The sequence below is a fragment of the Heloderma suspectum genome, chromosome 8 (genome assembly GCF_057233095.1).
Source record: "Heloderma suspectum isolate Gila_16-S chromosome 8, 16-S_ref, whole genome shotgun sequence".
NCBI classification, from domain to species: domain Eukaryota; kingdom Metazoa; phylum Chordata; class Lepidosauria; order Squamata; family Helodermatidae; genus Heloderma; species Heloderma suspectum.
In genome coordinates, this window is record NC_139465.1 from 2,877,196 (window position 1) to 2,903,522 (window position 26,327).

General features: G+C 42.2%; 1 protein-coding gene across 25 annotated transcripts in view; it reads left to right on the forward strand.

Moving 5' to 3' along the window:
• The first annotated feature begins 3,540 nt into the window (after nucleotides 1-3,540).
• ANKRD11 (ankyrin repeat domain 11) overlaps nucleotides 3,541-26,327 on the forward strand; it is a 262,296-nt gene continuing 239,509 nt past the window's right edge. For 17 of the 25 annotated variants that reach the window (XR_014784698.1, XR_014784699.1, XM_084812699.1 and 14 more), the window contains exon 1: nucleotides 3,541-3,866. The gene's annotated coding sequence lies outside the window, so the exon portion shown is untranslated. The remainder of the gene's footprint in view (nucleotides 3,867-26,327) is intronic. The other 8 variants (XM_084812702.1, XM_084812704.1, XM_084812705.1 and 5 more) reach the window with 1 other exon arrangement.

The window sequence follows — 26,327 nt, forward strand, 5'->3', positions numbered from 1 at the left end:
ACATAATTGCCAGCATTACCATCTACTCTTTGAATGTGTGAAATGTAACCTTGAAAATATGACTTCATTCAATGCCCTCTCCATGGTAATAAGGTTCCTTTGGGAACATATCCAATATTCAGACAACACAGATATAGCCTGATTCAGGCTGGCTTTACTGGGATATATTCCAGCTATGACATCATAGGAGGATATAGGTTGGGAGAAGGCGGTGTTGTGATTTGACTGCTACTGGAGGAAGTTGGTCAAGAGAAAAAACAAACTGTGGCCATTGTACAATAAGAAACAATTCACAGGTGAGCTCTGTGGTGTTTAGTAAGCCGCATTGTATATATGAGAGAATACAGATTCTTAAAATCCAGTTCTAAAGCCTAATTCTCTTAGAGCACAATCCTGTTTAGACGGAAAAGAAGTCCTACAACTCCCAGCATGCCTCAGCCAGCATGGAGCTGTAGAACTTTTTTCTGTCTAAACATGCATAGGATTGCACCCTTAACTCAAAGAGTTCACCTTCAGCTCTTGGTTATTTAGACAGATGCACTACTGGCAGCTAATGGCTTTCATGGCAGAGAACAGTTTCTACAACTGTCCCATAATGAGCCTTTTTTCCCCTCCCCAAAATGTGGAGATGTTTTAGGATGTGATGCAGCTAAGCAAGGAGGTGGCTGCAGGATTACCAGAAACATAACCCTTGCTTATACCAACACCTGGACTTCATGCTGACTTCAGTGACACTGCTGCTACTGCAAAGTAAGTGGCTGGGAGACAAGAAACAGCAAACAAGGCAAGTCAGAACAACCAACTGCCAGTCTGTTGCATCCAAGCCAACCAAGGTACATAATTTTGTGACCCAAGAATAACGATTGAAAAAGGATACCATCACTGGATCAATGCCTCCTGCATAGAAAATAGACACCAAGACACTTACCTATCCACAGGAGAGTGTTTGCCTGTGACAATAACATTCTAGTGATACATTTTTGAATTACTCCATTTTGTGCCACAACAGCTATGCTTCGGGTGACTAACAGATGGACAATTATAATCCACAGAATCCTACAGCTATCCATAACTCCCAGCCTGGTCCTCTGTTAACATAAGCTAGTTAGTATATATTTGAATTCAGCACTGCAGAACATAATGCCTAGACATTCATACTCTTTTGAGCCACAGTGAATTTTTAATTGCAACATCGGGGGAAGTATTCTAAATAGCAAGATGACTTCCAGAGGGATTTTGAATGAAAGTCTTTGCCCTGATAGCATTTAGAGAATATTTCACAGATTATTTAAAATAAGCCTGCAGTGCTTACTTAGGAGTAAGTCCCATTGAAATCAGCAGGACATATTACCAAGTAAATACGGAGAGGCTTTGGCTGCATGTCTTTTACTACTGTATAGATGTCAGGTAGTCTGCGAAAGACTGCCAGCCCTGTTCTGTTTTCTCAGGATTTGTAATGATCTCACATCATTATCAACAGGCTTGGCTTTAAACAAAAGCCTGCTTTGTGTCAGAAATCAGTTCATTCTGAAGACAATTCCATATCCAATAATTTATTCAGTCATCAATGTCATCATCTGATATCCCAATACCTGCTGTTAAACCCCAAATGCTAAAAACAATCTCACACTACAGCTGTTAAATTAGCACATTAAGGGTGCAATCATATGTATGTGTAGACAGAAGGAAGCCATACAACTCCCAGCATTTGCCAGCCAGCATGGCCAGCTGAGGAATACTGGGAGCTGTAGAACTCCCCCCCCCCATCTAAACATGCCTAGGATTGTGCCCTAAAGCTTGGAAGATTGTGGTATCACCTGTTAGTGGTATTGTGAATGGTCACTATGCTTATTGTTTACATTACTATGCTCCACTAATTACAACACTCTCCATACCCATGTGTGTAGGATAACACTTCATGCATCTGATTTATAGGAACCCTTACATTCCTCTGCAAAACATAAACACATGCACTGTCAGAATGGTCTTCTTAAATAACGGGCCTTTGCCACCCTCATGGGAGACTTGAAGTTTCATATCACAAGCTCTCCAATCTGAAGAGGCATTAATGGTTCTTCAGAAGAATTATTTGTATCAGATCTATTTAGGGAGCAAAAACCTTCGTTTATTAATTAATATTTGGCAACAGAAAACGTAACCTGCACCCAACACTGCAGAGATAAATGAAGTGACTCTAGACGAATAATTTATCTGCTTTGAGAGTCTGAATTATATAGTACCAAGAAGAAGCTTAGGGACAAAATGCAGAGCAGAGATCGCTATAGAAAGCTTAGGAGTGAAGTCCTTATGCATTCCCATTGTTTTTGTACCCCGTAGTAGGTACGAAAAGTCTTCTATCAGCCACCGCAGTAGCAATAAATAGGCTCGCCAAAAGAAGCCCTACGTGTTAAAACATTTCTTCCCCCTATTACGAGTTGAAAATTGCACCCAGAAGTGACTGGTGTGGTATCCCCCTCCCCCAATTCAAGCCCGAAATGCAGCCTGTGCAAGCCTAGGAATGCGCGGGCGGGTCACTTTTCTGCTGCTGCTCTTTAGCAGCTGCCTGAAACGAGACGCTTCTTGCTTGGCTTCGTAGTACAAAGCCTCCAACGCCTCAGCGGCGTGCAAAGAGGCCGTCCTCTCTACCCACGCCGCAAGCCAAGCGCACGGAGCAGTCAAGGGAACGAGGGCGCAGGCAGAGATGCCCAAAGGAAACGCTCAGCGGCTATCCGGCCGCACGCCCTGCCGGTCGCAAGACGCCTGGAGCGCGTGGCCCCGCTTCTAAGGCAGCGGTGAAAAGCGCACAAGCCGAGCCCGGCGCGTTGAGGCTGCGCTCCCAGCCGCGCTCAACTGGGGGCACCCCCCTGGAACGCGGCGGGGTTTACTTCGGAGTGGACAGGCACAGACTGCGCTGAAAGACAAGCGCGCGCTAGGAAGCGCGCCGTGTTTCCGGGGAGGGGAAAGGGCGGAGGCGGCATGCTCGGGATTGCCTTCGGTAGTGAGTGCTTGATTTTGAGCTCTGGGGTCGGGCAGGTTTGTCAGCAACCGGGCGGAGAAGGGGGTGAAGAAGCAACGGACTATGCCTAGAAGAGCGGAGGAAAGAAAGAAAAACAAGTAGTAAAAGGGTGGGGGGCGTCGATGGGCTTTACGGGAAAGGGCCTTCGCTCGCAGTAGAGCTGACTTCCAGCGATTAGGCCCTGGATTGGTTACCCCTGGCAACCATAGCGCAGGGAAAAGGGGAAAGAAAAACCCTCAACCACGTGACCGCCATCACGCGTCTGTCACGAACGACGCGCTAATCCCGTCGTCCAATCCCAGGGTATGCCCACCCACCTCCTCCTGGCCCTCTATTATAGCCCCTCCCTCCCGCACCCGCGCGCTGGGAAAGAGAAGCGACGTTTCGTCGACTATGTCACGCGCGCCCGTGTCACGGCGGCGGCGTTGGCGGCCTCCGCCCCGCCTCCCTTCCTCGTCGCTCCCGCGCCAGCCAATGAGATGCGCCGTATCATCGGACCAATGGGGGAGCTCGGCTCTGGCGGCGGTGGCCGCGGAGGCTGTGTGTGGGAAGGGAGGAAACGGCGCTGGCTGGCTGGGCTGAGGCGGGCGAGCGGACGCGGCAGGCAGCACGGGCGAGTGGGCGCCCGGAGCGAGGCAGCGAGAGCCGCCGGGAAGGCGGGCGGGCCATGGAGCGGGCGGGCCGGAGGAGGCGACGCCGGCACTGTTAAAGGCCCGCCGCGCCGCGCCCTCCGCCCGCCGCCCTCAGGCGGCCGGGCGGCAGGCAGGCAGGTAGGCCTCACGCACTCGGCCGACGCGCCTCCAGCGCGGCGCAGGGAAGGTCCGGCGGCGCTGGCGGGGACCGCGCGCGGGTAAGAGGCTCGCGGAGGAGGCGGCCGCGGAGAGGGCGGCGGGCTCGGGGCCTACCCGCCCCTGCGAGGGGGGAGCGAAGTCCACAGAGGGCCGCCGCCGCGCAGCGGGCGGGGGAGGCAGGATGTTGGGAAGGAGTCTGACGGGTGGGGGAAGGGGCTGACGAGGCCTACGGCGAAAGGAAGGGGAACGGCCTCCGTTGTTGCGAGGGTCGGTGGGTGGCTGGGTAGGACACGGGTGGGTCGAGGAAGGGGGGCTTGCGAGGGTCGCTAGTTACGGCAGGGAGCCGTGGCTGTGGAGGGAGGGTTAAAAACACACGCAGACACACACAAAGAAGCGGCTTGCGAGCCTGGGGGGGGTCGTGTGCGAGGGTCGGTCGTGTTGAAGGGCGTTGAGTTGAGAATCAGGCTCGCTCAGGTGCGGGTTTCTTTTCTCCCACTCTTTTTGGTGGGGAGGGGGACTTGAGGGAGCCAAATATCGCAGCCGGGGCTTAAAGTGGGGGTTTGGGGCTGGCTGGGGGTGAGGGCGGCCAGAGGGTTTGTGGACAAGGGAGCGCCCTTATTTTGGGTAGTGCGTGTGCGGGATAAAGGGTGTAGAGGTTGACATGGGGAACAAGCTCGAGGTCATTGGCCGCTGATCAATTTCCCTTTAACGCTCTTCAGCCCTTCCTCTCGGGATCACAGCAGTGTTGTCCCAGACTTCTAACGGTCTGCTTAGGGGTGGATGTTCTGATGTGCACGAGCGGCTGTAGGCATAGAACTGGGAGATCTATGGCAGCCATGTTGTACAAATTGGAGGATTGCTAGGGTCCGTTGTGTATGTGTCACAAAAAGGGCAAAAGAACTGAGCAGAAGGTATTTAGGGGTCACGTAGAAACAGCCGGGGTGGGGTAACAGTATGCAGAAAAGAAGGATACTAGTGACAGGCATTGGTTTTACCTCTGCAAGTGTGTGTGGGATGTGTAATGGGATGTGGTGGGTGGGAGAGTCTGGACATGGGCGGGGGAAACCACACACAGCTGGAATTTGAAGATGGGATACAGTGCAAAAAGAAGCCTTATAGCTGGAAAACAGGTGCTGAAATAGAGGTCTGTGGAGTGGTGGAGCTGCAAATGGCGAAGGATTGATGTGGGAATTGGAGTCTAGTGTAATCCACAACAGAAAGATGTGGAAGTTAAGGAATTGGTAGTAGGGTAACAACAGTGTGTGTGTATCCAGGTGAGGGGGGCATGATAATGGTTAGAGTAGATGCAGTGAGAATTACTTTGCCCTGGTAATGTCTGTTCCATATTTCACCAGCTCTGGGTCAGCATTAGCTCTGTGCATTTGTAGAAAAGAGCTGATCCTCCACAAGACTAGCTGAGCTGCATTTACGTTCTTGTTTAATCTCTAAATTGCTTAGTCTCTTCCGTGGGCTGCCTTCCCTTTCCTTTATTTTAAACCAAGAAATAAAAAGCAGCTGTATGTCTCCAAACAGAATTTAAGACCTCCCCCCCCCCACATAACCTAGTCTCTAAAGAAAGAGGATTGATTACATGTTTAGAAAGGCAAATCGTTTCTCTCCCCCCACCCTCCCAAGAAGCTTGGAGGAGCTGAGCCCTCCAATGCCCTCTGCCCTTTTCCCAGAGAAAGCAGCTGTCTTGTGAGGGATGAGTGCGTGTGGATTGAAAATCAGGCTGTTCATTGAGACACAAGGGTTGATGTGTTCAGATCGGCTTCTAGTTGTGGCTCTGTTTTGATATTCAGTTTCAGGAAGGAACTTCTGTCCCCTCTTCCTCCCCTCCTCCGTTTTGTACACAGATCTCCCTTGTCACCAGGAACCTAGCCTTATAGAGAGTGAGCAGATCAGTCACTGTCTTTTAAAACCAAATGCATCCATCTCTGGGGATTGTTCTAGAAATTGTATATGGACAGAATAGCCCAGGCAGGGAGACACAAAGATGGTAGTAAAATCAGTCTACAGGATTATCACATTGGTGTTTGAAAATTTTGTGCTGTAATTCCTAGAATTAGTTCAACCGTGATGGGAGATGGTGATTTTGCTTCTTAGTTTTTCCAGGTGACAGTACGTTGTGAATTTTTCATCATGGCCTCAGTGTTGTCAGTTGTTCCGTTTCCTCAGACAAACACTCTCTGAAAACATAGACAGGGATGTTGATTTTTTAATGGATTTTAATTGTTTATAGCTGAAGTTATTTTGATTAAAAAGGGGAGTGTGGATAATTACAATGAAATGGCTCCCAGTGTTGCTGTGAAAGGGAATTCCTAAAGTAGGTTGCTTTGGGAGGCTTTTAATGGGTAAGCGTGGTTGAAAAATAAGGTCCATTCTTTGATTGGGGAAGTTCTTTATATTCCATGTTAAATACTTTTGAGAGCCCTGAAGTAGGGTTTTGTGGTCAGAATGAGAAAAGGTATAGGACTTGTTTTTCCTACAAGGCTGCTGATGCTGGACTTATGCCATTACAGATAATCTTGCGAATATTGCAGGTGGTCTTAGGTTAGAATTCTCTGGGCAGCAGGGATAGAGCAACATAGGCAGCCTGTGAAGTGCAGCCCAGTGTTTACTGCTCACATGGTTCTCTCAAACGTCCCTCTGCTCTTAAACAGTTAACCAGCCAAACTGGTTAAACAGGGCAATGGAGGCTGAGCTTGGGAAAGCACTAGTAGCTCTTTGAGGCCAGAAGTGTGGATGAGAGATCTGTCATAGGTGGGCACTGTAGTGGCACCTGCTTTCGCAGCTCTATCCCTATGGCAGAGGGGACATGCTTGGACTCCTAGAAGCAATTTTTAGTCACCAGAAGTTGCCAAGAGTGCCTTCATTAAAAGCTTAAATTAACAGCACACTGCAAGTGATTCTATGTTATGCTGGTGATGGTGCTTAGGAGTTTGTGGGCTATCCTCCCCCCCCAGAAGTGCACATACATGCCAAAATTCTTATAGCTCATAGGTGTGTAGTTTCACACATCGTATATTACTGTTCTGTGCTCAAGGACTAAATACAGAGAATTGTCAAGGCCAGGCTGTGCAGATGTAGGGCTCCTTCTGAGACTGAGGTTGACAATACATTTTATATCTGTTTGGGTAAGGCAGGTACAAGATATGCTAGTAGAGAATGAGAGAGCTCTGTGTGTGTAATATCGTCGGACAGCTGTATAACACCGGCATGTGTAGCTCTGTCCCTATGGCAGTACAGATGCGTAAAAGTGCTTTACTTGTTTCAGGCAAATATTAAATTACTTGAAAGGAGACTCACAATATTTTCAGGATTGGGGTTTTCAGAATTGGTTCAGTTGGAATATATTCCACTTTGCTGATCTTGAGATTATAGAATTCCTTGAAGATCGCAAGGATGGCTTACAAGAATGGGCTTCTTTTTCATTCTGTTATTACAGTATTCTGATTATTTCAGGCCTGTACCTTTAAAAAACTAGGTAAGTTTTCCAAGCACACACAAATTCAAAACCTTTATTTTTAAATTTTGCTTTAAAGGAATCAATGTGGAGGCTTTTTTTCTTTGCTGTTCAGAACATAACATAGTTCTTTTTTTATGCTTCTCTTTTCTGCTTTGATATTGTAGTAGGCTTCTGTTCAGCCGAGAAGGCAAATGTTCCTCTAGTGAGAGTCTGCTTAGTCGAGTTGTGTTAATCATACTGTACCAGCAGTCTTTTCTTTTTCAGTAAACCAGAGTTTATATAGCCAGTCGTATTTGTTTGAACCATATAATTATAACATTTCTGCAAATAAGTGTAAATATTTCAAGGTTAGGTATTTATTTCCTGTAAAATAAATTTCCATGTAGTTTGCAAACATAGGTTAAAAGTCTGAGTTTTTGTGCACTGCTATAGGTAAAATGACTGATTTTAGCCATAAGCCTTTCATGTTAAGGGGAGCAGGCAGCCATGAGAGAAACTGCTATATCGAGCAAACTGCTATATCGAACAGTCGCATATGTTAAGACTGAAGCTGCAGGGATGAACATGGTATGAATGCTTATGGCTGCTGAACTGGTAGTGAAATAAAAAAATCTGTACTGTCAAGTTTAAATAAAATTATATCTGTAGCATTTTTAAGAATAAAACTGCTTGTGCCAGTTCTCCATGTTATGTTAAATGCAATATTTTTATTGGGAAGACTTTCTTGGGTATGGTTCAGTGAAAAAAAGATGTATTAATGATTTTGGTATATTTTGCTGCTTGGAGTAGGCACTGAAGGCAGCAGGGATCTTTCCCCAAAGGATTTTTTACTAGGATGTTGTGACTATTGAAGTAATTTAATAATTAACAATTTAATAATGACTTCAGGGGCAACCTATCAAAAATGCATGTATTGCCCAGATTTATTGATATTTGAATCAGAACATGTAATCTTGACTTGAGTTTACTGAATTGAGGGCAGTGCTTCAGCTTCTGAGAACACAGTTAAAACCACATTCTGATTCCTGAATAGAGGTGTGAAGGCTTGGAAAAATTAGGAAGAAAAGTTTTCTCCCATTTTTCTCCAAGGACCATTTCTGGTTTTTTTTCTGAAAAATTGAACAGATTTCAGTTATGAAATATTTTCTTTTAGAATTTAAGACAAGGTGTTCATATATTGTTACCCAGCCTTTACTCCCTACAAAATTATTTATTAATACTGTGCAACAAGAAGACTTTTGTAGAAACTCTACAGATGTAAACTGTCTAGAAATAATGAAGCTTGGGGAAAATGTTTTTTTAATCTTCTCTGTAAGATTCCCAGCATAATTATTTCTTCCATTCCGTATTAAAAGTATTGATCTAAAGTGACAGACATTTAGGGATGCTCCAAGTCATGCTCAGTTTCCCAACATGTGAGTAGAGTCACCACATCATAATATGGAAGAAAATGTGCATTCTTAATAGTTTGGGTTTGTTCTACAGAGTCCTGTGTTTCTGGGCTTGCTCTGGTTAGATGCTGTAGTTTTACTCTAAAACCCACGTGTGAAAGAACACTGTGGGTTATCCTGCCATTGTCACCAGATGCGATGGAACAGCATGTGGGTTATCCTACCTATGTTTCTTTTCTTTTTTTTTTTAATTAACTTTGAGGCTTAGGTCTATAGAACTCACTGCCACAGTTTTTAATAAACTTCTCAGTCAGACCTCTCCACTAGGAAATGCTGCCTCATCTATAAAACGTTTTAACTGCTGCCACTAGAATAAACCCTTTCTACCTAAAAGAAACTCAGTAGCCTAGTTTCTATGGTGTAGGCATGGAATTGATGCTACCACTATAGACCACCTTTCAAAATAACAAAAAAAATGTTAATTAAGAGAAATTATTTACAAAAGTGAATAACATGTCACTCTTAAAATAATAGTTTGAGATTTCTTAAAGTTCTTAAATTAAATATGGTTGCTTACCATTCCTAAGCGGAGTCTTTCCCAGCTAAATAAAATCTTGATAGCTTTGTCTTCATATCAGATTTTCCTAAGCTTCAGCCCACAAACACGAACAGGTTTAGGAAGTTCCCTAAGCTTTCTTACAAATAGGAGTAGATGCTGTACACTAGTCTTCCTTTGCCTCTAGTTCTTCCTGCTTCTTCTGGCTTCTAGGATGATTCAGACATTCAATAGGAATCTAAAATATGTTATATATAACTTGGTTTGCTCATAAAATTATCATGTTTGGTATACTAAATTTAACAGCATAGTTTATTCAGACAATAATTACATATTTACTAAATTAGTTTATTTAAAAAGTTTTAAAGTATAATTTTATGACCAAACCAAGTAATAAGTAACTTTCCTAAAGCGGCCCTCCTCAACCTGGTGCCCTCCAGATGTTTTGGGTTGTAGTGTCCAGCATTCCTGATCATTGGCCATGCTGTCTGAGGCTGATGGGGAGCTGAATTCCAAAATATCTGGAGGGCGCCAGGTTGGGAAAGGCTGTCCCAAAGCAACGAAGTGACTTTAGATCTATTAAAGAACTCTAAAGAAAATAAGTATTGCTTTTTATTTAATTTTCCCCCAAAATTTCCACACACACCCCCCAAGACAATTTTTTTTTGCCCCCATGGCTTCAAAATTTCTGGAAATTTTCCATCTCTAATCCTGAATGGCATTATTATCCTTATGATAGGAAAACCGTCAGAAAGGAAGAGAGGATAGGCAACTCAGACGTCAATGGCATGTTAAGTTGCTCTCACATTAGGTCCAATGAGCCTAGCTCAGAACAAGCCAGCAGTCTGAATCAAGGTGCAACCTGAAGCCCACTCCATGGAGAGTGGAATTTGGTATAGGAAGACAAGTGCATAGGCCACGATAGGAATCATCAGAAAGGAAGATAAGAGGAAGCAAGACAAAAATACATTGGGCTGACAGGTAGAATGTTAAAACAAATTCTAACATTAGATTAGGGGTGTGCAACGTGTGACAGATGATGTTAGATTGCAAATCCCATCAGTCCTAGCCAACATATCCAATAGTGACAGGTGAGGGGAACTTCAGTCCAACAATGCCTGGAGGGCCAGAAGTTGCCCACCCAAGCATTAGATAATAAAGCTAATTCTGAAGTGTAAATACTAATAGTTAGCAATTGGAGGCCCATGGGTTAAATCTGCACTCTGGAGGATGCTACTGGTCAAGTTACCAGCCTAGATTTTGAAGAGATGTGGGGAACATGGTGTTGTGGTAAAGAACTTAATACATATCACTTTTAATGAGGGGGGCGGGATTGAGACAGTTGCCTGCCATGCCTCAGTTCTCAGAGTGGCCATCCAGGAAAAGTAGTTGCTTACCAGCTGGGTCACAGTAGTCCAGTTTCAGACCTGAGGTGGATCCGAATGAAGGCTTGTGCCAGAGGATCCTCTGCTGGTGCAGTCAACATACTGGGGTAGTTCCAGAGGGTGGATGTCTGATCATGAGACAGCAAGGTCCCAGGTGTGACAAATTATTAAATATAACTTTATATTAAGAACTTGTGGATATTATGTATTTGTGAAATAACCTAAGGTCCCAGTCATAAATACTCACTTCAAAGTAAATGTCAGAATTGATTTTAGTTGAATTTGAGTATACATTTAGAATTGTAACCTTTAATTGATTTTGTTAAAGTCAGAGGTATCTACATTCACTGTTGCCAACTAGCTGTGGGTAATGTCGATTTGCTATCCACCTTGTGAATCTTGGCAAATATACTAAACTTAACATGCAGTCTGATACTATTAATGTTTAGTTGGAAGGAAGGAAGTCCCACTTTGTTCACTGGGGTTTCTCCCACACAAGTGTGCATAGGATTGTAGCTGTGTGGATCAGATCAGTGTACCTGATGCATGGAAGTGTCCAACTGTTCTCAAGATATACCTCATAGTGAGCTATTCAAGATAAATCCATCAGATTTTCCCTTAATAGAGCTGTTTTCTTATTTGTCTTCTGTGTATGCATATTCTTCAAAGGAATTAGAAGCGAAAAGGGAAACACCACAAATAATGGTGGGTCTTTGGTTACCAGCAGTGCAGATATTCCATGTATAAAGTCCCATGCCATTTTAATTCTCCTCATAATTTTCTCAGATTTTAGGTAGGCAAAGAATAACAAGTGTTTGCCAGAGTGGAAAAAGGTGTTCCAGTAGCTTGTTTCCGTAGTATGTCATGCTATGTTTTTTGGCTATACTTCCCCCCAAAATCGAAGACTTGGTAAATATGCTGGTGGGACTTGTTATCATAGAAGAAAATACTGGAAGTCAAATAGCAAGGCCAGATCTGGCCATTTTATAAATCTATGGCACCATTATATCCTCTGTATATGATCATTTCCAAGGCTTTTGTTATGACCTTTAGTTAAACAAAACTAATGACTGTTCCAAAAATTGTGTGAACACCTTAATTATATTTAAGTTGCCTTATAGAGTTAGGAAACTATCACCTCTTGAGAGTTATATTTCACATTGTGAATAGTTTAGATCTAATTTTCATTTTTTTCTTTTCTTGGTGTTGCAGTTATTTTACAAGTCTTAGGTATAGAAGAAACCAGCATCCTCTTTGATAAACCTTGCAAGTTCATTAAAGTTAGTTCACAGACTGAGCAATACCAAAATCTGTCAATTTTCTAGCAAGCTCTGATCCCTTTTTAGCTCATTATGTGAGTCTGTTCAGCATAATAAGTGTACGTATAGACCAGAAATGGACAGGTTTGGGGGTTTAGCAGGCATTTCCTCATAAACATTAAAAATGTGTAACAGTCTCTCTCAAACAATAGCTGAGAGAGAATTTTGGAGCTCAGTATTTTCTCCCCATTCTCTCATTTCAGGTTTGCAGTCACTTTCAGGTAGAGATGTGAGACACACACTACTGTCAGTGTTGTCCCTGCCATCTGCCATCAGTTTGCTGCACTGCCCTTGGCATTTATATTCTGAATTATTTATCTTCAAGAAGTCTGTAGGCAGTTTTTGCCTCTTTAAAGAAAGTTAAGAAGAGTCTGTTTGTTAAAGCAAAATTATCTCTTCATACAGTCTGTTTACTAGCTTTAAATGCAGATATTTTTCAATTGCTTAATAATGCAGGGCTTTATAAAATAATCAAACTGTCCAAATTTCTTTAAAAGGCTATCAGGTTAATGCTGTTGATCTCCACTCATTGTTAAAGGCAGAATTTTATCTTGGTGGCTAACAGGTTTTTAATGTAGAAAATCCAACTTTGGAAGATTCTGCTGGAAAAAAGATGAAGTTAAATGCCAGGAATGAATCGGGCTTTTCCTCCAGTATGGAGGTGAGAAAAACAACCCTTGTTTTGAGCAATGCTCTTGGACTTGCATTATGACTAGGAAATACAATAGTGATACTTGTTTATATCCTTTTTCAGATATGGAGACTAATGTTAGCATCTGGAGGAAGTTACCATGTAAGATTTGCATTTGTTTATGTAGTGGAGAAAGAAAAACTCCACATTTTGGAGTGGAGTGCCTGGCTATTTTATTTATTCATTATAATACCTTTATACCAATTAATATATTAAAATCTCTAAGTGGTTCACAATAAAATACAATATATAAACAAGATAAAAATAATACATAACTAAAACATTAAAAACATTACACCACAGGGTAGTAGCAGAGTCCCTCACAGGTCAGGAAAAGCCTGTATGAACAAGTGTGTTTTCAAGAGGCCTTTAAAACTAGCCACCATTTCTGACTCTCGAACTACACATGGCAGAGTATTTTTTAGCAACCAGCACCATTCCTTCAGCAACTACAGCTGGTTCTGCATCTCACACTCAAGCACCTACAAGTACAAGTCAAACAAATTAAGAAAAACTACCCACCATTTCTGCCTCTTGAACTACATGCGGGAGAATATTCCAGAGAGTGGGTACCACCACTGAGAAGGCCCACTTACGTGGTATGACCTGGCAATTTTCCATTGGTTATGGAACAACCAATAAGGCCTCCTCAGAAGTTTTCAGGGGTCGACTGGGTCTATATAGGAGAAGACTGTGAGTTAGGTCCCAAGTTGTTTAGGGCTTTGTATGTCAACAAAAAGACCTTGAACATGGCTTGGTAGCTAGTCAGCCAGTGTACTTCTTTTAACACTGACATTTTATTTATTTATTTATTTCATTTATATACCGCCCAATAGCTGAAACTCTCTGGGTGGTTCACAAAAATGCACAAAAAATATGTATCCCTAGATGCTCCAGTGAGCATCCTAGCTGTTGCATTCTCCACTAGCTGCAGTTTCCAAACCAGGTGCAAGGACAGCCCCACATAGAGTTTGTTAAAGTAGTCTGATTGTGAGGTTACCAGTGCATGGATCATGGTGGTTAGGCTATCCCTATCTAGAAATGGGTGTAGTTGGTGCCTCAGCCAAAGCTGGTAATGAATGCTCCGAACCACTTGGGCCTGTAGTGACAAAGATGGATCCAGGAGCATGCCCAAACTATAGACCTGTTCATTAAGAGGGAGCTCAATCCCATTTAAAACAGGTAAACAACCCAATTCCCAAACCTGGGAATCATTCACCCATAGTGTCTCTGCCCTGTCAGGATTCAGCTTCAGATTATTAGCCCTAATCCAGTCCATAACGGCATCCAGGCACCGGTTCACAATGTGCAGTGGGGTCTCTTGATTCAGATGTTACAGAGAAATAGAGCAGAGTATCTTCAGCTGCCGCTGATACCTTGACCCAAATCTCCTAATAACTGCTCCCAGTAATTCATATAAATGTTAAACAGCATTGGGGGCAGAATAATGCTCTGTGGCACCCCACAGTTGAACTGTTAGGGGACCAAGGGACCGTCACCCAATTTTCTCTGGAACCGACCCTTAGATTCCTGCATTGAGCAGGGGGTTGGTCTCCATGGTCTTATAGGCTCCTTCCAACCCTACTATCCTATGATTCTATGCCCGACTCCATGATTAAGCATTGAACTACTGTAAAACGGTGCTCCCAACTCATGGAGCTGGTCCAGAAGAATTAACAGGGGCACACTTCCCCTTTCTTGAAGGTCATCCATCAGGGCAACTCAGGCTAATTCCATCCTGCAACCAGGCCTGAATCCAGATTGGAATGACTCAAGATGGAGCTATTTCCCATAGCTTGCTAATAGTGCTGGTGCCTTTCAACCTCTGAGCAGTTGGCCTAGTTCTAAGAAATAGAATGAAGTGGCTTTTTATTTAGGACAGTATGCAGCTACTAAAACCCAGTCATTAAGCACACTGTGATCTGGTTTGCACGTAACAACAATCCATGGGTTGTTGTTGGGTTAAAACTCTGGGTTGTTTGTCCCTCAGCAACCCAGCATTTTGGGTTTGGACGCGGCAGCAAACAAGCCAGGAATGGTTGTTCTTGGCTTGTTAGCTAAACCGTGGAAACTGTGAGCAGTCTTGAGGCAGCGCACTCACTTGCTCCTGCGCAGCTCCAACTAACCATGACTAACAATTATGGTAATCATTACTTGCGAGCTCCCTACGTTTTAACTGAAGCTCATAGTTAGGGGTGTGGAAGAATGGAGGATGTTCCAGTGATTGTTCCGAAGTTATTCTTTGTTAACTGGAGATGCACCAAAAGCTAATTGTGGACATCACACCACTTTTAAAAGCACTAAGATATTTTCTGTCCAAGATTAGTGAAAGAGAAGAAATTGCTAATCAACTTACTGATTGGCTTTACTGAAAGGTGTGCTTAACATTATAGATATGCTGATATAATTGAGAACTCTTTTTCTAAATTTAAATGCATGAGTCTATTCACAACTCTGCCTCGCTCATAGTTTATATAAAATGACAACCCATATAGGACCATCTCTTAGCAGTGTGGTGTATATTATTCTGTAAATAGCTTTGGAGGAAATGTACAAAACTCGTGGGGTTTTGTGTGTGTGGGGGGGAACAGCATGGAAATAGTGAAAGGACTTGTCATGGAGGATGCTCTATGGATAATCTGCATATTAAGACCCATAAGAACATAAGATCTGCCTCTAGTCTAGTATCCTGTTACTCACAGGGGCCAACAAGATGCCTATGGGAAGCCCATAAACAGAACGTAAGGGCAGTATCCCTCTCCTGGTTGTTGTTCCCCAGCAACTGGTATTCGGAGGCATGCTGCCTCTGATCTTGGAGGTATCATATAGCCATCATGACCAGTAGTCATTGATAACCTTATCTCCAGAGGTTGTCTTGTTTTTCACGATAGTTACCATATTGCTTGCTGAAAAGCAGTCTCCAACGCCTTACGTACATTTCAGGACAGTGGATGACTTAAGCATATCATAAAGGATTGATTTACTTCATGGCAAGACATGCTGTGTTCTGCTCTAGTTTTCATTTTCAGTTAGATGGGATTATACATTCAAGGTTGCTCTGTGTAGATCTGTGTCTATTACTACTAAGATATGATAGCCTTGTGTGTTCTAAAAATGTCAAAGATTTTCAAACTGGTCTTATATTTGTAAGTCTACTTTTAACAGACCTTATAAATATTTTCTGGAAATTGGTTGCTCTGAGTTTACTATAAAATTTGAGTTGACTGGGCTGCATATTAGATTTGTCAAAGAAGGGTTACTGAAAACAGGTCCCCCCCTTCGTGGTGAGTGATCTCTGGTTGTGGCATGCAGCAGTGGGTGGAAGGCAGGTATGCAATTGTAATAAATTCAGTGGCTTCTCTGTAGTAAGTAACTAGACCAGTTCTAAACGTCTACTCTGCTTCTCCTGCTTCCTGAATCAAACCAATGCTTGCTAGAACTAAGCAAATGAATCCTGATTTCCGACACTACCAACAATTACTTTTTTAGCCTGTTTGAATGTGTTGCTGGCAGAGGCCAGGTGTTTCCTATACTGAATCAGGACCAGCATCACTTTCTGCCCCTCTTCGTCCTTCCCCAAGCCATGGGTATTTCTGGTGCTGGAGGTGCTTCTGTAGTTAATTGTAAGGAAGGCTCCGTCTCATTTAAAGGTATCCAATTTGAACTCTGAAGCACCCAGATATAGGTGATGGCACAATACAAGTTTCATTGCAGAGATTTTATGGGTGGTCATTGGTTTGCACTGTTACTTTCTGCTGATATTTAACTTTCTGGTTTTTATGTCCAAACCCTAGTAATATGTTATCCCATGACTTAAAAGGTATGAAATGTACATGCATTTCATTTACTTATCTTGCACCAATTATTTTTAGCGAACAGCTTAGAGCTTTTAATTTCAGAAAGCTATTTTTTCATAGATTGCTAATTGCATATTTAGGAATCTGATATTTTAAGCATTATTATGGGACTTCAACTGAAAATGCCCTTCTTGGTCTCTCTTTTAAAAAGCTTTTGAGATTAGACTTTTGAATATCAGCTATGGTTGTGAACCACACTTTTCAGGCAGCCAACAGTGCTATGTAAATATGGATCTACAACTTAAAGATTCTGCTCTGGTTGGGTTCCTCCTGTAGCATAGTACCAAGATCAAATATCTGTATTCAGTATCAGGTGGCCTGATCCTATTGATCTACAATAATTGTAGCAATGCTGTGTCTCTCTGAGTGGCAAGGGTCTGCATCACATTCCAGGGGTAGCATGAAAGGTTAATTTAGGCTTTGCTTGATTCAGTCGTGATCTACCCCCTCCCTGCATGATGCCCTTAATGAAGCACGTTTGTACTGTATTGGGACAAGGAAATGAGTACTGTGGCTGGGTTCAGTCTTGGCTTTGGCACTAAGTGTCCTGCCAACCGTGGGCCCCTAAGCCCTCTGGCAGCAAGAGTACTGCATCACATGATCAAGCTCTTAAGAGTATTTATTTTTGTGTACAGTAGTCAGTCTAGCAACCTTTAACACATTTAAAAAGGAGTATTCTTTTGCCACGTGAAGCCAAGCTGTCTCCTTACCAACCTAGATTAGTACAGGCTCTATTTGTTTTGGGAAGAAAAGCAGGGAGTCATTTTGAACATGCAAAAAATATGACCATGTTCTTAGCAAGCTGGAAACAAAGTTTACCCAGGAAGGAGTATGCCAGAAGGAAGTGATTGTAGAACACCAGTACTGACAATATCATACTGTCCTGGTGTGACAGTTCTGACAGTGTTGAAAGCGTGTGTGTGTGTTTTCTTGGTAGGAGTTAGGCTCAGACTTTTAAATATAATTTGTAAGAGAACATGGAGGATAAGGCTGTCAATGGGTACTAGTTCTGATCAGTATATGCTGCCTCCAGCATCAGAGGCAGTATTCCAGTGTACAGCAGTTCCTGGGGAGCATGGGCAGGAAGGTGCTGTTGCTCTCATGTCCTACTTGTAGGTTTCCCACAGACAGCTGGTTGGCCGCTGTGTGAACAGAATGCTGGACTAGATGGACCTGTGATCTGATCCAGTATGGCTCTTCCTGTGTTAACATGGGGATGTTTTCTGAGCAACTAGATGTATCTTAAGACACTGCTAAGGTTGAGACTGCAGGGAGCGGTACTTATGAGACATCTGGTGGAGCCGCCCGAACACATGCATCATTATGTAAGGTTTGCTTTTCAGAGTGAATTGTACTGCAGAACTACTGCTCCTCCTCCTTCTATATGTTTATATTAGTGAAATAATGCTGCAGACACCTATCTTAACTACTACTCTCCAGTGGAGTAAACTGAAGTTACTGTGCTTAAACATTAAGCTTTGTGGATGATAATATGCTCCTGGTGTTGTCCTCTGAACAGCTTTATAGATGGGGTGGGGTAGATTTCTTAAGTTCAATGAAGCTCTTCCAGTATAATAAACAGTTACAGTCCTGATGACTCATGCAGGGGGGAAGGAAGATAGGAGTGCATGTCATTGGGTTCAAGGTGCTACTAGTTTCCTGAACATGTTTGGCAAGAATATTTAATACTCCCCTCACAGTGCTCCTTAAAATGGTTGAACTATTTGCAGCCAGCAGTATGAGAGACTGAAATCTTCTCCTAAAAGTGTTTTGTGACTTAGAGCTGCTTTCAAATATTTGTGACTGCAATTTTTGTTTAACTGGGTCTGTTACATATGCTCTTTTGTGAGGGCATGGCTCTGAAAAGCAGCCTAGAAATACTTAAACTACATGGACAGTGTGATTAAAGTGAGCAACATAATATTCATTTGAATAGTGACAGTTCTATATGGAAAACAGTTCATGGTGTGTGTGTGTGTGTGTAAATCATCTTTTCATAAGGTTTCCCCTTGTGATGTGCAACAGCAGCTTCATTTTACCCAAATAAATGCATATGGAAAAACTCCATCAGTAGTGAGGATTAGACAAATGACACATCCATATGCACATTTTAGTTGTGGAAGTGCTGATGTCTGAAATCAGTAATGGACTGGATGAGGGCCAGTAAACTGAAGCCCAATCCAGATAAGATGGAGATACTGTTGGTTGGGTTGTTCATCTGACCAGAGAGTGATTTTTAGCCTGTTGTGGATAGGATTGCACTCCCCGCTTAAGATGTTGACGCATCTTTTACTAGTTGACGCATCTTTTACTAGTTAAGACTGGCTTGCCAGCTGTGTCCTCTCCAGCATAGAGTGAGTCTGCCTGTACTTATCTATGCTCTGGTAACATCCTGTTTAGACTACTGCAATGTGTTGTGCATAGGACTGCCCTTAAAAATGGTTTGGAACCAGTTGGTACAAAACGCTGCAATTAGATCACTTCCTGGGACTGGGCAGATGGAACATTTCTTTCCAGTTTTAAACCAGCTACACTGGTTCTCGGCTCATTTCTGGACACCATTCAGAGTGCTAGTCTTGATCTTTAATGCCCCGTTTGATAGGGCCAGTGTACCTTAAGGACTGCTTGCTCCCACACAAATCTACCTGGTTGTCAAGATATTTTTCTGAGCCCATCTTTGGCTCCTCCTGCCTTTGGAGGTAGGCCTTTTTGGTGTTGGTGCCCCCTTTTGTGAATGCCCTCCCCAGGGAGGCTTGCCTAGCGCTGATTTTGTTCTTTTGATAGCAGGTAGAGACCTTTTTCATTTGCCCTTTTCATTTGCCTTGAGTTTTTGTTTTAATAGGTGTGTTATCCAGAACTGGACACAGTATTTGAGGTGAATACAGTATTCATATATTAGCTTTAGCTTTAGCTTTATTTATTCTGTTCTACTGTTAAAATGTTTTTATGAGTTCTTTTTAAATTTGTTTTGATACTTTTGTGAGTTGCTCTGGGCACCTTCATGGGATTTAAGAGCAGGATTTTAAAAAGTTACAAATACACAAAGGATTGCAAACTGTTACAGTCACATTTATCAGTTGATAATCTGAACAAAATTGTGGATGAATAGTTTGACTATATGACCTTGCCATAAGTTTCTGGCTGTCTTAACATGTCAGTGTAATTGACAGAACTGGTCCACTATTGTGTGATAATTTTTTTTCTTTGTGGAATACTTGAGTTTTTATACAGCCTCGACTCTGTAAGGAGGAGCTATTCAAAGTGCAAGTCCTTGAACAATGAAAACAATGTCTTCTGGTTCCAGCGAAAATTATTTCAAAATTCAGAAAATCTTAACATCTAATTCAAAGCCATGTGTTCTCCTGGGAAGCAAATTACAAGCATTTTCAGCAGCCGTTGTCTATAGCAGTAAAATCTACTCAAAATATCCAAATCACATATTCTTTTTAATGGCAATTTAAAAGATGGCAGCAACATCTTGGAGTATTGCAAGTTTAAATGTTTTTATTTCCTTGAGTTTTTGGGACTTAAGGGGTGTTTGTACCAAATGAAGGGGAAGAACAATGGTTGTTAAATACCTCATGAAAATGATTGTAATTGTTATTTTTCTCTTCTGTTAATGTGCAAGGTGTATATTGAAGTGTTCCATCAGGAGCCATGTTTCCTGCCTTTTGCATGTATTGTCATGGAGTATAATTTTCGCTTAACTGTAGTTTGCTTTATATATTTTTTTCCCCTGGTTGTCATGGAAACTCAGTCCAGTGTGGCACTGACTACTAACAAGTGCTAGGTTACATTGCCTTTTATAATGGAGCTGTGTTAGTCATGCTGCAGTTTTTCAGCAATGGAATCCTGACTGGAGATGTACTTGATAAAATTATAACATGATTGCACCATTTTGAGCATGTTTCAGAAATGTAAATGTCAGATATTTTCCAAGTAGTTTCTTTTGTTATACCAGAGTTGGGTACCTCAACTGGCTCTTGGAATCTGCACAGCATCTGTTCATAGGGTTTGAAATCTTGTATTGAAATTGAAATCTTATATTGCTGTAATCAAATAGCTTCATTAGAGGAATTTCCTTCCTTTGTCATGAAACTTTATTGGAAGATTTTAATGTTTTGAAATGCTGAAGACAGTTCACTGTCATGTTTGTAAAATTATTAAATAATAGAAATATACCTTTTTAAATAGTATTAATGATAAAGTAACAAATGGCTTGTGCTCGGGTCCTTCTTTCATTCCCAAAGGTCTACCTTTTTGTTGTCTGTGGAGAAAGTGGTGCCATGTTGTTGGTTAGGTACTGCTGCTAGAGGGAAATATATTCCTCCTCAGGTTCGTACAACTTTTCTTAGTTCCCAGTTGAAGAAAACCTGTCAAACTTGGAATACCTTTAACCTTCAGGCCATGGAGTTTCTTTTAAAGCAATAGAGTTCTTATGCAAAATAAATCAAAATGAAAACTGCATGTTCTCGTAGACTGACAGAAGAGATCTTGTCTCTGCTTGTTAGCACAGAAGGACAAATCGTGGGCTATGTGAAAAGTACACAGTTGCTGAAGCATAGCCCACATTACGGGCAAGGAAATGGTTCAGCACAATGGGCCACTTTGGAGAATATATCAGGAGATGGACAAGTTCATATTGCGCTCTGTTCTGGTCAGACCTCACCTCAAATATTGTGTCCGGTACTGGACACCACACCTTAAGGAGTCAGATAAATTGGAACAAATTCAGAGAAGGGAAAGAAAGATGATCAGGGGACTAGAAACAAAATCCTACAAAGAACGATGGAAGGAACTGGGTATGTTTAGCCTTGAGAAGAAAAGGCTGAGATATGATAGCACTTTTTAAGTACCTCAAAGGTTGTGACACAGAGGGCTGCAACCTGTTCTCTGTCGTCCAGGACTGTAGGACAAAATAATGGGTTTAAGTTACAGGAAAGCAGATTACGGTTGTACATCAGGAAAATTTTCCTAATGGTCAGTCAGAACTGTCAGAATAGAACCAACTGCCTAGGGAGGTGGTGGGCTCTCTGTTTCTGGAGGTCTTCAAGCAGAGACTAGACAGACATCAATCAGGGAGGCTTTAAACTGGATTCCTGCACTGAGCAAGGGGTTGGATGTGGTCTAAATTTCTCCTTCCAACTCCATGATTCTATGGTATTTTGAATCTATACATTTTATTGGCATGATGTAGCATGCCATCAGTGTGGTAGGCACTAGGTAATTTGTAATGGATGAGTCCTGTATCTGGTTTTGAGTCAGCTAGCTAAGAGTGTCTAAGAGCCCTTGTAACTGCCCACCCTCGATAGTCAAGATCAGTTCATAATTTAGTTCTTGAGAATAATGTATGGGCATAGACAATACAATATTGAAAAGTAGCATAAATTTAGTGCTGTCATATATTCAAGCCTATCATCACAGCCATGAAGATTTCAAGGTTTTTTCATGAAGTTCGGGCTGTGCAACTATCTCGGCATGTGTTTTGTGGGCCTTACATTGTTTGGTGCTAGCACAGATTGTTCCTAATGTAATATTTTTTTAGCAACCTTAGACATGGCCTGAGATGAGCAGGGAGTGTTTGTGTAATTCTTCAAAATTGTAAACGTTGTACACAATACAGGAAATAAGAATACAAAATTGAATACATTGCCTAGAATACAAAAAAAGCCCTGATAGCTTAATTCAGAGCATGCAGTCTTCTTGATTTTAAGGTACTTCTGAAAGAATCACATTCTTGTGTAGATTTTGGAAGTCCACCTCTTTTTCTTGCTGAAAGATAGCTGATGAGAACAATCTTATGGCCCCTATAAAGTGTGTGTGGGGTACAAGATACTTCGGATTCGTGGATCTGTGGTCGGGGATAGGAATCAGCTCTCCCCACCCTTTCCCCCTCACAGCCAGCATAGAGAGAACTGTGCTGGCTCCCTCTCGGAGGTAAGAAAAGCAACGTCAGAGAGAGGCTAGAGGGGGCGATTCGGTGGGCTGGGAAGGGAGGGGACTGGAGAGGCTAGGATATGAGTTATCCCACAGACTCTCCTGCCTCCTTCCCTCACCTTCCAACACACCCCAGCTAGATGGGTAAAAGCCCGTCTAGCTACACTGCAGAGCAGGAGGAGCAGTGGGGGCAGCAGTGGCTTTTGTTGCTCCTCCAGCTCTGCGCTGGCTGCTCATAAGCCTCCAAGTTATAGGATTGCGCCTTAAGCAGATACTGACAAAAATTCTGGGAATGAATCCCTTATGTATACCCAAGTGCTTCTTGCATGCACACATTGGAATAATCAGGGTTTTCCCTTCTCAGCACAGCTAACATACTCCAGCTTTCTGAGAGTGCCTTTTTGGGTGGGGAACCTTGGTAACTCACAGGTTCTGCATGTTAGGTGCACATGTGAAGTCAACGAAAAGGGAAAGTGAAAAGAAATGGACTGAGTTTCCTAGGGCCTCCTATGCTTCAGAATTCTGGCTAATTCTGTACATTCAGCTTTTGACTAAAACAGCTCTGTCTGCTGCATATTTTTCCTCAGTTCTTGAACCACCCCCCAACATGAGACAACAGAGGTTATATCTGTTCTATATGACCCCCCCACACACACAAAAATAAGAAGTGAAAGTTCAGGGCTGCATTCTCAAGACACTGCGCTGTTGCAGAGCCTGTTCATGTGAAGGAGACTGCATTAATTGGATTCTAATAACTACACCTTAATGTTTGAGAATCAGTGCTATTTAGTGTTAAAAGAACTGCACTGGCTGTCTGTTAGCTACCGAGCCATATTCAAGGTTATGTGATGGTCATATAAAGCCCTAAACAGCTTGTGGCTGGGATACCTAGCAGGCTGCTTTCCCTTATGCATACCCAACCCAGGTGAACTTTAACATCAGCAGAGGAGGCCTTGCTGGTAATTCCAAAACAAACGGAATGTTTCCATAAAGTATCCTGATGGTGGGCCTTCTCTATAGTGGCACCCACCCTCTGGAAAACCCTCCCTCATGCAGTTCAGAAGGCAGGAAATATGCCAATTTTTAAATGCCTCCTGAAGACACACTTGTTCACCCATGCTTTCCTGGACTGTAAGTAAATTAATCACGCCGCTCCATTTTACTGCTCCTTGAATTGTTTTTACTGTAGTTAGAAGTGTTTTTTTAATGTTGTGTTTTTAATAATGTATTTAAATGTATTTTAATATTGCAAACTGCTGAGGGGTTGTATTAGATACAGCGATATACAAGTGTCACAAATAAATAGTAGTGTTAGTCTTAGATCAGGGTAAAAACAAAAAAACAAGCAGTTGATGGAACATAAGGTGATATAACTTATTGGTCTAGATAAATAACTTCTTAAAGTGATACTTTATCTACTATTGGTGTAGGGAAAATGCCATCTTAATTTGTATTGCATTCGCTGGGATCTACTCTGCAGCAGCTATACATACCAAACACATCTTGATTTACTAGGTGGCCACAGGCAAATAACTCTCTGTCTAAGAAGGATTTGAATTATAGGCTTCTAAGTGCTGGAAGGATTGAAAGTGGTCAACGCTACAAATGGTTTGTCAAAATGTGCTCTTAAACTCTTTGATTCAGGATCCCTTTCCCAGGATTTAAAGAGGCTGCCTCAAAAGACATTCTAAGATACTTAGCTTCTTTCTATTTTCCACCTACTTATATATTTAAATAGATAAATACAAGTAAATGCATAAAAATCCACAGGTGGGCATGGTTTTGTGCTGAGAAATTAGTATTCAATTCTGCCATGATTTTAAAATAACCAGAAACAATAACACAATCTTAATAGGTTTAATCATGAAGTTGGCCTGATGCAATGATTTAAAATAACAAAAATCACACAGCCAGCTGAAAAAAGTTGGAATTTGTTGGAAGAAATTCTGGCTAAAAAGCATATGTATGGTGTATATGGAGATGAGCATCACACCCTCGAGTCGGACACGACTGGTTGGGGACACCTTTACCTTTTATGGTGTAATAGTTTAGCCCCTTGGGAGTGAGTGAGAGAAGCAAGGGCTCTGACATCAGCCACATTTATCAGCCACATTTTGCATGCATTGTTTAGCATCTGAGAGAATTTTTAAGGATGCAGAGACATGGAAGTGTTTTGCAAGAACTGCGAAGCATCCATGCAACTTGACCAAAGATAATATAGTGTCCAGAAGCTAGAAGGAGAGTGCAGGAAGCAAGATGCAGTTCACAGGATTGCTTTTAAGTATGCTGGATCTTGTATCAAACAAAATATTTGCCTTTATGCACAATTCGTGTCTGCTTTGGGGGATTGGCATGTTGTGATCCAGTCTGGTAACAGCAGTTCTCCCATGAATTGAGCTGAAAAAATCTTGACTGTCATGTAGACAAGAAAGTTATATTTACATCCTCTGTAGAATTCTAGGCTATCCTAGTAATGGGATTTTGTTTTTAGTTTAAATGGCATTACTTGTTCTCCATAACTACTGCTTTCTCCATATTCAGCTGTTCTACAAATAGATTCCCTCCCACCCTGGTCATCACCCTTTTGGGATAAAAAACATTGCTGGCAGTACTTAAGAATTTACAAAAGACATTTGAGACATTTAATTTTATGTGGTAATTAAATGCTGAAAATTGCATGGGTTGGTGGTTTTTGTTTTCTTGTTTCCCTGTCAGAAATATGAACAGTTAATGAAGAATTTGTTGGAAATTGTACCTAATCAGACTTGTAGAGCACTGATTGAATGTTTCTATATTACTTTGAGATTCATTGAGAGATTCAGTCTGTCTTGAGTTCTCATTTGAGGAAAAAGTGCTTGGATTGGATCCAGGATCTGCCTTCTGCAAGAGTAAGAGACCTTCAGTGAGAGGAAGGGCTCCACTTGCGGAAGACACCTCTGCCTGATTTTGGGGGCTCCCCCTACCTCCCACCCCACAGCTCACCCAATTCAGCAGGGTGTGATGTCTTCCTGTGTAGCATTTTTAGGGGGTTGGAGGGGCTGGCATGGGAAGGAGGGAGCGGGAAGTCCACATCCATCAGTGCAGTTGATCCAGTGTAAATCTAGATCCAAACCATGATCTTTTGAAGTAGAAGCTTACCAGGTCATTACATATTCCCAAGTAATCAACATTCCATTTGTTGGAGCTTACATACCTTCCTAGTTGAGAGGCCATTCTTTTCTCTTACATTGGATGGAGAAGTAGAGTGCTTTGTGTTGTACTGGGGAGAGAGAGTGTGCTATCATGTGAAGAGGCATTTGTGTAAGACTTCAGACCTGTAAAATGAGTGTGAACAAATTGTGATTTTTCTAATCTAATAAAAGAAGCAATGTGCAACTTCATATATGGGCCTGTTTCAGGCTTCTGGATAAAACCTGAAGAAAATCTCCCGTTACAGTATGCTGAAAATTAAGGGTGTTTATAGATTTGTTCAGCAAATGTGGCTGGAAGAGTCAATAGCCTATCAATTGGGTGAAGCTGGTGACATCTCACTTTCTATCAGCTTCTGTTGTGCTAGAAGCAGGGATTGGAATGAGGGTTTCAGATGGCTGGGGCATGAATTTTTTAACAGAATGAGCCCACTTATCTAGGATTCCTTAATCATCTAATCCTAATAGTATATAAAGGTTGCATCTGTTGGAGAAAAGCTAGCAATCTGTTTGAAACCAAAACCTGACCTCTAACACTAAGAGTTGTTGTGTTGAAGCTGTAGTTTTCTTTCCAAATAAATTCCCAGAGGGGTAGCTGTGTTAGTCTGTTGCAGCAAAAACATCATGAAAAGTCTTATGGTACCTTAAAGACTTAATAACAAATTTGCTATGGCATAAGCTTTCATGGACACGGTCCACTTTTATTCTGTAAGTTGCCACAAGACTG